General features: G+C 33.4%; 1 protein-coding gene across 11 annotated transcripts in view; it reads right to left on the minus strand.

Annotated features, from left to right (window-relative positions):
- Positions 1 to 15,081, minus strand: part of PPHLN1 (periphilin 1) — a 190,818-nt gene that overhangs the window by 67,607 nt on the left and 108,130 nt on the right. The window lies entirely within an intron of this gene.

A 15,081-nucleotide genomic window follows, 5' to 3' on the forward strand; every position in this document is an offset into this window, starting at 1 on the left:
AAAAACAAGTAAAGAAAATAGATCAACAAGGCCAATGCACTAAACAGTACATGTAAAATTACACAGATGGCCACCTTCTGAAGAAAAATGTTTCATTAGCCATTCTCCTCCACCCAAAGTGATCACTGATATTCGTTTCAATTCATGTCCCTTCCAATGTTGTATTTAATTACTTATTATAATTATTATGTATTTAAGGCTCTTGGATCTATTTACTTTGTTGTATACTATTTGTATTTGTTTCTAAGGTGCAGTAGTTTTCCTTTAATTTCATGAACCAGGTTGTGTTTTGCCTTTACTCAAACAATGAGCATGTAAACAGTTTACACTTTTTTGATATTACAAAACTGGGTGCAGTGGATAGAGTACCAGCTCTTAAGTCAAGAGGACCTAAGTTCAAATCTGACCCGAGACACTTAATACTTCCTAATTGTGTGAATCTAGGCAAGTCATTTTAATTTCAATTGCCTTAAGCCAAAAAAAAAAAAAAAATTACAAAATTGTTTGTGTGCCTATTAGTTAGAAGGCCTCTTTCTTCCTCTGATCAGCTTTGAATAAATGCCCAATAATTTAAAATATTCCCTTAGTAAAGAATATTTTATAAATGTATTTATGCAATTCCTAACTGTGTTTTGGTAGAATTAACTCTCAAAAGCATTATGTATTTTGCAACTACTTTAAATAGATTTTTTTTTCATTTTCTTAATTTTTTTTAGTACAAATAGAAATTACTACATGTAGAAATGTTGTGATTTCTAGGGATGTATTTTGTCCCCCCATTAATTTACAGAAGTTTTAAGTTATTTCTATTTAATTACATTCCTGAGTCTGCCAGTGTTTACACTGTACTTTTTTAAGTTTTCTGTTTGTTTTAATGTCATAATCAGCATCTCTAGAATATACTTAAGAATTGTGGGTTAATGATGCAACCCTGTTTTATCCTGTACATAATGAAAAAGCTTTAAATATATCTCTTTTGCTAGTAATGCTAGCTATTCCTTTTAGGTATATTTTTTGACCAAAGTAAACAAGTTTCCTCAGAATTCTTAACAAAAATAAGTGGTGAATCTCAAAGCCTTATTCAGTATTTATTGTTGAAATTGCATTGTTTCTATTCAGATGATGCAATATAAACATTTTTCTAACACTGACCTACACTTACATTAAAATTACAAATTCATGACTTGTAATTATAAGAATACAAACCATTCCCCAATTGATAAATGATCAAATGACATAAACTGACAATTTTCAGATAAAATTAAAGCCACCGAAAAACATATGAAAAAATGCTAGAAATCACTATTAATTAGAGAAATGTAAATTAAAACAACTCTGAGATTGGCTAAGATGCCAGGAAAACATAATGATGAATATTGGAGGGAATATGAGAAAACTGGAGCACTAATGCATGGTTAGTGGAGTTATGAACTGAGCCACTCTTTCTGGAAAGCAATTTGGAATTATGCTCAAAGGGCTATGGAATTGTGCATACCCTTTCATCCAGCAGTATCTCTACTGAGTCTATATGCCAAAGAGATGATTCAAGAGAGGGAAAAGAAGCCATATGTACAAAAATATTTGTAGAGCCCTTTTTGTAGTTGTAAGGAACTGGAAATTGAGTAGATACTTAGTTCACTTGGGAAATGGCTGAATAAATCATGGTATAAGAATATAAAGAAATATTATTATTCTATAAAAAATGATGAGCAAGCTGATTTCAGAAAAGCCTGGAAAGACTTACATAAACTGATGCTAAGTGAAGTGGGCAGAGTTAAAAAAACACTGTATACTTTAACAATAAGATTATGTAATGAATCAAATTTGATAGAATTGTCCCTTTTCAATAATGAGGTGATTCAAAGCTATTCCAATAGACTTGTTACAGAAAATGCCATCTGCATCCAGAGAGAACTCAGATGGGGTTCTGAATATGAATCAAATCATATTTTCAACTTTTTTTTGTTGTTGGTTGGTTTGTTTTTTTCTCTTTTGATCTGTTTTGTGTGTGTGTGTGTGTGTGTGTGTGTGTGTGTGTGTGTTTACACGTGCACATGCAGCATAATGGATATGAAAAAACATTTAGAAGAGCTGTACATGTTTAACCTGTATTAGATTGCTTTTTGCCTTGGGAATGAGAGAAAGGGAAGGAAAGGGAGAAAAATTTGGAAAAATGGAATACTATTAAAAATAATAAAATATTTATCTCCCTTCCCCTTCAAAAAAGTATAAATTCAACTTATTCCCAATGAACAATTTTAAAAACATGTTGTTTTAGTTTCTGAGCTGACATGTTATCTAAAATTTTTATATACTTTAAATATGTTATAGCTTTTGTGCTATTTTATTTAAAAGCTTTTTTAAATCAATACTGATTAGATTAATAAATAGGTCTCTTTCTCTGCTTTATCCCTTACTGATTTAGGTAACAAATTATATATCTCACATATGTAGTTTTAATTGAATATTCCCTTTCAACTTTTGAGATTTTTTATTACACACACATTGTTCTTTAAACATTTGAAAGATCATCTGTAAATTCATCTGACCAGAAATTATTCTCTTAACTCAAATATTTGTGGTTGATATTTTTGTACTCTAAATTTGTACATCTCATGTCTCTTTGAGATACTGTGATTCTATTTTGCTCATAAAGCAAAATGCCTTCTTTGATGCGGATACTCCATTATGAGCATTTTTTTGCCAGTGTTTTCCATGTCATGCAATCAATTCCAAAATTCTTTAGAGAGACCTTGAGAGTATGCTTGTACCAAGTGAGATTATTTTAAAATAGTCTTTTAGACAAACATATATTTGATCTTTGAAAAACAGAGCCAACCTATGGGAGTTGTACTCTCTGCAGTAAAGTTTGAATGCTTAGCAGTTTAGTTCAAGAAAGGATCTTAGTGGAGTGATGGGGTGTGATCTCACCTGTTTCTACGGGGAGAACTTTATCACAGTGTGGCTACTTTACCCTGGCAGCAAACCAGTAGATCAGCTGGGAAACCATAAACACAGTGAGTAAAGACTATAACCCTGAAAATTTAGGGTGTCTCAGGATCTGGCCACACCCACCCAGTGACTCAGCATGCTCTCAGAGCGCAGTCATTGCTGTCCTGCTAGTGCCTCACTGCTGCCCACTGCAGTCTGTAGAGGAAGCTCAGTGACAGCATGCAGCTCCACCTTCACCCCTCCCCCCCAAGAAAAGCAGATTGCATTTTTTTTGTTAGTTTTCTTTGATTCTTCTTTGACAAAATGAGCAAAAAAATTAAAACAGGCTCTAACTATTGATAGCTTTTGTATAGAGAGCAGACTTTAAACCCTGAGGAGACTAAAAACAGACTGTCCCCAGATGAACGCCAAAGGAGGATATGTTCGTGTCCTCAATATACAAGAGTCTCACAGAAGAATTTAAAAGGCTCTCACAAGAGAGCTAGAAGAAAAATGGGAAAAGGAAAGGGAAGCTTGGCAATAGGGTATGGATAAGTCATCCCACTCATTTAAAGACAAGAGTGGAAAAAGAAATCAACTTCTTGAAAGACAGGATATTAGTGAATTGGAAAAGGTTAACAATTCCAAGGAAAACAGAATTAGTGAATTGGAAAAAGAAAATAACTCTCTAAAAAATAAAATTGGCAAAATGGAAAAAAATTCCATAGAACAAAACAACTCACTTAAAAACTCAATTGGGCAATTAGAAAAAGATATTTTTGAAAAGTAGGTGAAGAAGATAATTCATTAAGAATCAGAATTGAACAAATGGAATTGAATGACTTAAGGAAACAACAAGAATCAGTCAAGCAAAACCAAAAAAATTAAACAATGGAAAAAATGTCAAATACCTTCTTGGGAAAACAACAGACTTGGAAAATAGATCTAGGAGAGACAATCTGAGAATTATTGGATTCCCTGAAAAATATGATGAAAAAAAGAGGCTGGACACTATTTTCCAGGAAATTATCAAAGAAACTGCCCAGATGTTACAGAAACAGAGGGTAAAATAGATATTGAAAGAATTCATCGATTACTTATTGAAAGGGATCCTAAACTCAAAACTCCAAGAAATATTGTGGCAAAATTTCAGAACTATCAGACTAAGGTAAAAATACTACAAGCTGCTAGGAAAAATCAATTCAAATATAGAGGAACCATAATAAGGATTACTCGGGATCTAGCAGCATCCACATTAAAAGATCAAAGGGCTTGGAATCTGATATTCCGAAAGGCTAAAGAACTTGGTATACAGCCAAGAATAACTTACCCAGCCAAAATGAACATTTTTTTTCCAGGGAAGAAGATGGACATTCAATGAAATAGGTGAATGATTCATCTATTTTGATGAAAAAAAAAAAAAACGGGACTAAACAAAAAGTTTGATCTCCAAATACAGGACTCAAGAGAAACCTAAAAAGGTAAAAAGAAATCTTGGGAACTATATTACCATTATAAAGATATACATGTATAATTTGTTCTAGAAACTAGAGGTGGAAAGGAAATTTAATTGTACCAAAAAATGGGTAAAGTAAGGGTACTACATCTCACGAAGAGGCAAAGGAAACCTATTATATCTGAGAGAAAGAATGGAGGGGGATGAAAATAGTGTGTATCTTACTCTCATTAGAACTGGCTTAAAGAGAAAAATATTAGGCATATTCATTTACGGGAAAACTTTTCCCACCTCATTGAAAAGTAGGAGGGGAAAAGTGAAAAGGGAAGGATTAAGTTAAGCAGAAGGGAATAGAGAAATTGTGAGGAAAAGGGGTAAAAAGGGGGGAGAAACTTTAAGGTAGAGGGAGGAATACTAAAAAGGGAGGGGTGTGAGAAGCAAGTGGTGCTCGCAAGTTTAATACTAGGGAGCAGGGGAAGGGGGAAGGAAAGGAGAAAAGCATAAGCAAGGGTTAACAAAATGATAAGTAATACAGAATTAATAATTTTAATCATAAATGTGAATGGGGTAAACTCCCCCATAAAGAGGAAGCAAGTAGCAGACTGGATTAAAAGCCAGAATCCTACAATGTGTTGTACAGGAAACACACTTGAAGTAGGGCGATACATATAGAGTAAAGGTAAAAGGTTAGGGCAGAATCTACTATGCTTCAGGTGAAGTCAGAAAAGCAGGGGTAGCCATCCTACCTTGATCTCAGATCAAGCAAAAGCAAAAATTAATCTAATTAAAAGAGATAAGGAAGGACACTATATCTTGCTACATCTTGCAATGAAGAAATATCAATATTAAACACATATATGCTCCAAGTAGTATAACATCTAAATTCTTAAAAGAGGAAAAAAAAATTAAGAAGAATGACAACAAAACTATAATAGTGGGAGATCTCAACCTTGCACTCTCAGAATTAGATAAATCAAACCACAAAATAAATAAGAAAGAAATCAAAAAGGTAAATAGAATACTAGAAAAGTTAGATATGATAGATCTTTGGAGAAAACTAAATGGAGACAGAAAGGAATACACTTTCTTCGCAGCAGTTCGTGGAATCTATACAAAAATTGACCATATATTAAGACATAAAAACCTCAAATTCAAATACAGTAAATAAAGGCAGAAATAGTAAATGTATGCTTTTCAGATCACAATGCAATGAAAATTATATTCAATAAAAAGCCAGAAGAAAATAGACCAAATTAATTGGAAATTAAATAATCTTATACTAAAGAATGATTGGGTGAAACAGCAAATCATAGACATAATTAATAACTTCACCCAAGAAAATAACAATAATGAGATGTCATACCAAAATGTGTGGGATGCAGCCAAAGCAGTAATAAGAGGAAATTTTATATCTCTAGAGGCCTACTTGCATAAAATAGAGAAAGAGAAGGTCAATGAATTGGGCTTGCAACAAAAAATGCTAGAAAAGGAACAAATTAAAAACCCCCAGTCAAACACTAAACTTGAAATACTAGGAGAGATTAATAAAATTTAAAGTAAAAAAGCTATTGAATTTATTAATAAAACTATAAGTTGGGTCTATGAAAAAAATAACAAAATAGATAAACCCTTAGTAAATCTGATTTAAAAAAGGAAAAAGGAAAATCAAATTGTTAGTCTTAAAAATAAAAAGGGAGAATTTGCCACTAATAAGAAATTAGAGCAATAATTAGGAATTATTTTGCCCAATTTTATGCCAATAAATTCATTAACTTAAATGAAATGGAAGAATACCTTCAAAAATATAGCTTGCCCAGATTAACAGAGGAAGAAGTTAATAGGTTAAACAATCCCATCTTAGAAAAACAAACAGATCAAGCTAATCAACTCCCTAAGAAAAAATCCCCAGGGATCAGATGAATTTACATGTGAATTCTACCAAACATTTAAAGAACAATTAACTCCAATGCTATATAAACTATTTGAAAAAATAGGGATTGAAGGAGTCCTACCAAACTCCTATACTATAGACACAGTATTGATACCTAAACCAGATAAGTTGAAAACAAGAGAAAGAAAATTATAGACTCCTAATGAATATTGATGCTAAAATCTTAAATAAAATATTAGCAAAAAGATTACAGAAAATCATCCCCAGGATAATACACTATGACCAAGTAGGATTTATACCAGGAATGCAGGGCTGGTTCAATATTAGGAAAACTATTAGCATAATTGACTATATCAATAACCAAATTAACAAAAACCATATGATCATCTCAATAGATACAGAAAAAGCATTTGATAAACTCCAACATCCATTCCTAATAAAAACACTTGAGAGTATAGGAATAAATGGACTTTTCCTTAAAATAGTCAGGTACATCTATTTAAAACCGTGAGGGGATTATGTAATGGGGATAAACTAGAACCATTCCCATCCAGTAAGATCAGGAGTGAAACAAGGTTGCCCACTAGCACCATTATTATGCAATATTGTATTAGAAACGCTAGTCTCAGCAATAAAAGTTGAGAAAGAGATTAAAGGAATTAGAGTAGATAATAAGGAAACCAAATTGTCACTCTTTGCAGATGATATGATGGTATATTTAGAAAACCCCAGAGATTCTACTAAAAAGCTATTAGAAATAATTCACAACTTTAGCAAAGTTGCAGGATGCAAAATAAATCCACATAAATCCTCAGCATTTTTATACATCACCAACAAAATCCAACAGCAAAAGAAACAAAGAGAAATTCCATTCAAAATTACTGTCGATAGCATAAAATATTTGAGAATCTATATACCAAAGGAAAGTCAGGAATTATATAAGCAAAATTACAAAACACTTTCCACACAAATAAAGTCAGATCTAACCAATTGGAAAAATATTAAGTGCTCTTGGATAGGCTAAGTGAATAAAATAAAGATGACAATACTCCTAAACTAATCTATTTATTTAGTGCTCACCAATCAGACTCCTAAGAAACTATTTTACTGAGCTAGATAAAATAACAACAAAATTCATATGGAAGAACAAAAGGTCAAGAATTTCAAGGGAATTAATGAAAAAAAAAAAAAAACAAATGAAGGTGGCCTAGCTGTACCTGATCTAAAAGTATATTATAAAGCAGTGGTCACCAAAACCATTTGGTATTAGCTAAGAAATAGATTAACTGATCAGTGGAACAGGTTAGGTTCATAGGACAAAAAAGTCAATAATTATAGCAAGGTAGTGTTTGACAAACCCAAAGATCCCAACTTTTGGGATAAGCATTCACTATTTGACAAAAACTGCTGGGAAAACTGGTAATTAGTATGGCAGAAATTAGTCATGGACTCACACTTAATACTGTACACCAAGATAAGATCAAAATGGGTCCGTGATTTAGGCATAAAGAACGAAATTATAAATAAATTAGAAGAACATAGGATAGTTTACCTCTCAGATTTGTGGAGGAGGAAGGAATTTATGACCAAAGAACTACTAGAGATCATAACTAACCACAAAATAGAAAATTTTGATTATATCAAATTAAAAAGCCTTTATTCAAACAAAACTAATGCTAAGATTAGAAGGGAAGCAATAAACTAGGAAAACATTTTTACAGTTAAAGGTTCTGATAAAGGCCTCATTTCCAAAGTATATAGAGAATGCACTCTAATTTATAAGAAATCAAGCCATTCTCCAATTGATAAATGGTCAAAGGATATGAACAGACAATTTTCAGGTGAAATTGAAAGTATTACCACTCATATGAAAGAGTGTTCCAAATCAGAGATCAGAGCTCAGAGAACTGTAAATTAAGACAACTCTTGAGATACTACTACACACCTGTCAGGTTGGCTAAGATGACAGGAAAAAATAATGACAAATGTTGGAGGGGATGTAGGAAAACTGGGACACTGATGTATTGCTGGTGGAGTTGTGAACGAATCCAACCATTCTGGAGAGCAATCTGGAATTATCCCCAAAAAGTTATCAAACTATGCATACCCTTTGATCTAGCGGTGTTACTACTGGGCTTATATCCCAAAGAGATATTAAAGAAGGGAAAGGGACATGTATGTGCTAAAAGATATATATACATACCTTATCCTTCCAGGTGATCTTCATTTTTGTAGCTACTACAAACTGGAAAATGAATGGATGCCCATCAAATGGAGAATGTTTGGGTAAATTGTGGTATACGAATGTTATGAAATAGTATTATTCTGTAAGAAATGACCAGCAGGATGAATACAGAGAGGCTCAGAAAGACTCACATGAACTGATGCTAAGGGAAATGAGCAGAACCAGGAGATCATTATACACTTCAACAACAATACTGTATGAGGATGTATTATGATGGAAGTGGATATCTTCAACAAAGAGAAAACCTAATTCAGTTCCAACTGATCAGTGATGGACAGAATTAGCTACATCCAGAGAAGGAACACTGGGAAATGAATGTGGACTATTTGCATTTTTGTTTTTCTTCCCAAGTTATTTTTACCTTCCGAATCTAATTCTTTTCGTGCAACAAGAGAACTGTATGGTTCTGTGCACATATATTGTATCTAGAATATACTATAACATATTTAACATGTATAAGACTGCTTGCTATATAGAGGAGGGGGTGGAGGGAGAGAAGGAAAAAGTTGGAACAGAAGTGAGTGCAAGGGATAATGTAAAAAATCACCCATTATTCAGTCAATAAAAAGTTATTAAAAAAAAAAAAAGAAAGAAAGAAGGATGTCAGTGGCCAATACCTTATCCTTCCAGGTCATGTTCAGAATCTTCCTAAGACAATTCAAGTGGAAACAATTCAGCTTCCTGCCATGGAGCTAGCAGACCATCCAGGTTTCATAGGTATACAACAATGAGGTCAGGCAATTTAATATTTTTTTTCTCCCATACTTTCCTTCAACGTCTCCCAAATACTGCGGTAACTGATTGTGCATGTGTCAACTTCATAATCTATATATATATACATCCCTAAAAAGTATTTTGCCAAAGTAAATGAACTTATCCACAGAATTCAAAATTTCTCTATTTGCTGTAATTAAAGTTTCCAAATATGGATTGGTGTGGTGCTGGCTAGTTAAAAATCTGTTTTCTAGGTGTTTAATTGTTAGACCAAAATTAGCACAAGGAGCAGAGAACTGATCCATACTCAGTGAAGTCTCTTCAGGCTAAGATGCAAAAGAATGAATAGTCAATTGTGTACAAAAACTAATGTCCCAACTATTTCTGTGCTTTAGCTTGCTTTGCAGCCTTTTTAAGTAAAATAATTTACTGTCAAAGCAGTGGCTGACATTGAAGTCTTTTTCATCCTCAATGATGATGTCTGACAATATTGCTGAAAACATCATGCTAAAAAAGCATGGAAGCAAGCAAAGCCCTGCTTCATATAATCCATGACTAGGAAAACAAAAGAATATCCCTGTTATGAGCCAGAACTCTGAACTTGAAACAAGGATTCTTACAAGGTACTAAGTGGAATTGATGCGACAATGCTTATCTAGTTTAGCATGATCCTTAATAGTTCTCTAAATTCAATATGATTGATTTAATCTTACAACAAATAATGGTTTCCTAGTGATATAATGATTGGGGTTTTTTTTTTTGGATTGGTTTATACTGTGTAGCGCATATAAGTTAGGAGCCTCAGCTCGATTCATTCAGAGAGAGAGCTAGGGAAGACAATCAGACTGCAGGCTGAGGCACAAGCCCTTGGACTTAGACACATTCATCCCATCTCATGCCACCTTGGTGGCAGCCTCTCCTCCTTAGTTTCTCCACTGAAACTAAGACTCCAGAAGGCCTTTAAGAAAGTTAACTGGGCCCCAGGAAAGAAGACAGGACTTTGAGAAAGATAATAAAGGATTTGGACTTTATCACCTGGCTACTCTTGTGGTGATTACTGAACTGAAACTAAAGCTGCTTCCAGAGACCCCAAGAAAACTGAAGAACACTACACATCTCTATTATCCAGAATCCATGCAATCATGCTATCATGAAATCAATATATTGTACTGACAAACTTTTTGGAGTAACATAGATAAATGGTTAAAGGATATGAACAAACATTTCTCAAAAAAGAACAGTAAAGTATTTGCAATCACATTAAAAACAAAGGTTTTCAATCACTAATAATAAGAGAAACACATGTCAAACTAACTCTGGGGTTTCCATCTCATACTGTAGAAATGGCAAAAATTACAAAAATGGCAGTGGTCAATGTTGGATGAATTGTGGAAAGATAGGCCCAATAATACATTGTTGATGAAATGTGAAAAGGTACAAGCTTTTTGAAAAGCAATTTGGAACTAAAATGTTCATACTCTTTAAACCAAAGACTATTACTGAGAAAGCCAAAGATAAAAAGTCTCTATATAGTTCAAAATATTTATACTAACACTTTTTGCAATACCTGAGAATTGGAATCAATATAGACACACATCGATCAGAAAATGACTAAATAACGTCTACCTGAATGTAATCAAATTTCACTGTGCTATAAGAAATAATGTGTGTTATGAATATAGAAAACATTGAAAGATCTGTATGAACTGATTCATAATGAAATAAGAGCCAAGAAAATAGTATATATTGTAACAGCAATGTAAATGGGAAAAACCAATAGAGAACAAAAAACCAAAAAAATGAAGTATAACAATTATAAATCTCAAGTAGGACTCAAATGAAGAGATATCAGAAGACACCCTAAATCTACTCATTCATGAAGGTGGAAGGTATACAAGTGCTACACTCTGCATATATTTTCAGACTTTTTGAATACATATATATTTTTTGCTGAGGCAATTGGGGTTAAGTGACTTGCCCAGGATGACATAGCTAGAAAGTGTTAAATGTCTGAGACCAGATTTGAACTCAGGTCCTCCTGATTTCAAGGCTGGTGCTCTAACCACTGCACCATTTAGCTGTGCCACTTTTTTAAATATACATCAGCTATCTGGACTTTTTCTTTCTTTATCCTCTCCAAAAAATATCATATAGGATAATTCTCTGGGAAGGAGAGTAGATGGAATACAGAAAACAATTAAAAATGTATTTTCTTAAAAAAAGATACTTCAGTGCTATCTACCTCAATTTCTTTATCCAGAATAATAATGGTAACTACTTTTGACAGTTGCTGTGAGAATAACATGAGATATTTGTAAAATATTCACTCATTTTCCATCAGCTGCTCTGCTTGGTTTTCACTCCAATCCTAAGCTATAAACTCATCATCTTGGAAATTAACTCCACAGCTTTTCAGGACTCTCAGTTGCCTCCAACTGGAAAACCGAAAGACCAAAACAACAAATTCGTACCATGTTATTCCTTTAAGAAGTCTAAGAACTTTCAAGCTAACTTCTCATTTTCCATAAGCTGTTTTGCTTGGTTTCAATTCCATAAACATTAAGCTCCCTGTCAGGTAAACTCTGGCAATATCTACCCATCCTCTTTTCAGCTTTCTTTTGTGTATTATTTTTTCTCATTAGATTACAAATTCCTTGAAAGCAAGAACTGACCTTTTTCTTATTTATATCCCCAATGCTTATCTCACTGTGCCTGGTACTTAATAAGAGCTTAATAATAACATATTGAATTAAACTACTTAATTTAAAAAATGCTAAGCAAACTTTAAAGTACTATGTAAATGCTAGTATGTACTCCTTTACTCACCTATCCTCTCTCTTCCCCTCACTTTCCCTTCTCCTCCTCTTTGTACTTAATATAATCTATGAGCACTTTATTATTTCTACCTTTAATTTCCTTACTCTCTTATCCTACTGCTGCTCATACCTTGGAAACTACAACCAATGGATTACTCGCACTACTGTTTTCCTTAACTAATCAAGCACTGTTGAACTAAACTAAACCACAGAAAGCATAACTATGCTAAATGGGATCATCTACATTTAACCCTAAATTTGCCCACACAGAAAAGAAGGTAATTCTTTTACTCAAGTCAACAAAGTACTTCTTAAGAACCTACGTGCCAAGAACTCTGTGCTAAGAGTCAGGAATACAAAGAAAGGCAAAAAATAGTCCCAGATTCTAAGAACTTAGTCTACTTGAGGAGACAACATCTACAACTATGGACAAACAACATACAGGTTAAATTTGGGATAAGCAATACAAAGAAAGGACAAGCTTTGAGAGGAAATGGGAAGGCTTTTTGTAGAACCTAGAAATTTTGAACTTGAAATCAAGGAAGCCAGGAGATTCAGTGATGAAATCAGTCACTAACTGATTATCTAACTCATTCACAAGCATTACCACCAAACCTCCTCTATTTTCTTCAAAAATTTTCATATCACTCATTTCCCTAATACTGACTTGAGGTCATACCTTTTTGCTTTATTGAGATCATCTAGAGTTTCCTCCATTTATCTCACAAGTCCTTGACATCACTGCTCACTATTTTCCGCTTTATACTAGTTCCTAAATTTTCTTCTTACCAAGACTAATCACTCTATTATTACCACTGATGATATCATTTCCTATTTTCTCCAACAGATTGTCCTCATTATTACTTCATTCTCCTAATCTTCTATCTTACTACGTACTTATTCTTGTCCTCATTATTACTTCATTCTCCTAATCTTCTATCTTACTACGTACTTATTCTTTCACTACTACTTACAAACATACCCACATCTCTCCCATCCATGAAAAATTATTAATAGGATCCCACCATCACTACCATTTGTTCGACTTTTCTCATTTTCTTTCCAGGCTCAATGAAAAAAAAAATTATCTAAACTCAATGTTTCTTTTCTCTTAGTTTTTCTCTAAATTTTGACCTCTTTGTTCATCTGAAATCATTCTCTTAAATGTTAGCAATGTCTTAATTGCCCAATCTAATGTCCTTTTCTCAAACTTCATCCTTTTGGACTTCTTAATTTTTGGATACTCTCTTCTCTAGATTTTCATAACAATTATTATGATCTGTTTATTCTTTTGTAACTATTTCTTTTCACTCTTTGCTAGACATACTTATTATGAGTACACCTCAAGATTCTGACCTGGACCCTCTGTTCATTCTCTGTACTCTCATATGATGTTTTCATAGCATCTATTATTGGTTTCATCCAAAAACTTCTGAAATATTGTTCCACTATTTTCTGGGGCAGCTACATTTTGCAATGAATAGAGTACTATGCTTAGAATAAGGAAGATTTATCTTCCTGATTTCAAATGTGGCCATAGACCAGTCCTATGGAAAAAAGAGAGTTGTGGAAGAATGATTTGGGAAAAGAATTAACAGCTTGGGATATGAGGTACACAATCTTACCTAGGAAAATAATTCCCTGAAAATCAGAATGGATAAACAGAAGCTAAAGAGACTACAAGACATCAAGACAATTAAAATGACTGAAAAAAAAATGTAAGGTTTCTCATATAAAAATAACTGACAAAGAAAACAAACCTAGGAGAGATAACATCAATTATTGGACAACCTGAAAACCAGGATCAAAAAAAATGAGCCTAGATAGCACATAAAACATCATGAAAGAGCATAAAGGAACACTGCTCAAATCTGAGAAGCAAAGAGCAATCTGGAAAGTTAAAGAATTCACTAGTTAGCACCTAAAAGAAACACTAAAATAAAAACTCCCAGGAATACTGTAGCCAAAATCCAGAGCTCACTGCTTAAAAAAAAAAAAAAAAAGAATGAAGTCAGAAAGAATTAAAGCACCAAAAAGCAACATTACAACCCAAATCAAAAATTATTTATCAGCCATCACTATAAAGGAGAACTCAAAATGTAAACTACCAGAAGGCAAAAGTTCTAGGCTTAAATGAAACTGAGTGCTGTCCTACAGAGGGGGAATGAACCTTTAATGAAATACATTATGAAAGTACAAATATTTCTGATGAAAAAGTGAGAGCCGAATAAAAAAATCTGTAATAATAGCATTTTCTTTTTCAAAATACATGCAAAAAGTTTTCAATATTCACCCTTGCAAAACCTTGTGTTGCAAATTTTTCTCTCTCCCTTCCCCCCTTTTCCCCTAGATAGTAAGTAATCCAATATAGGTTAAACAAGTGCAATTCTTCTAAACATATTTCCACACTTGACATATTGTGTGAGAAAAATGAGATCAAAAGGGGGAGGGGGGAGCAAGAGAAAGGGGAAAAAACCCCTAGCAAACAAACAAACAACAACAACAAATAATGAGAACACTATGCTTTGATTCACATTCAGTCTCTATAGTTTTCTCTCTGGATTTGGATGGCTCTCTCCCAATACAAGTCTTTTGGAATTGGCCTGAATCACTTCACTGTTGAAAAAAGCCAAATCCATCACACTTGAGCATCACATAATTTTCTTGTTACTGTGTACAATAATCTCCTGACTCTGCTCGATAGCAATCCATGTAAGTCTTTCCAGGCTTTTCTGAATCTGTCTGTTCATCATTTCTTACAGAACAATAATATTTAAAAAATTCACATACCACAATTTATTCAGCCATTTTCCAATTGATGGGCATCCACTCAGTTACCAGTTTCTAGCTACTACAAAAAGAGCTGCTACAAATATTTTTGACATGTGGGTCCCTTTCCCTCCTTTATGATCCCTTTGGGATATAAGCCCAGTAGAGAGACACTGTGGGATCAAAAGGTAAACTCAGTTTGATAGCTCTTTGGGCACATGAATAGAAAATCTAACCAAAAACATAAGCAAACCACACA

This window comes from Antechinus flavipes, chromosome 5 (assembly GCF_016432865.1).
Source record: "Antechinus flavipes isolate AdamAnt ecotype Samford, QLD, Australia chromosome 5, AdamAnt_v2, whole genome shotgun sequence".
In the NCBI taxonomy this organism is placed as follows: Eukaryota; Metazoa; Chordata; class Mammalia; order Dasyuromorphia; family Dasyuridae; genus Antechinus; species Antechinus flavipes.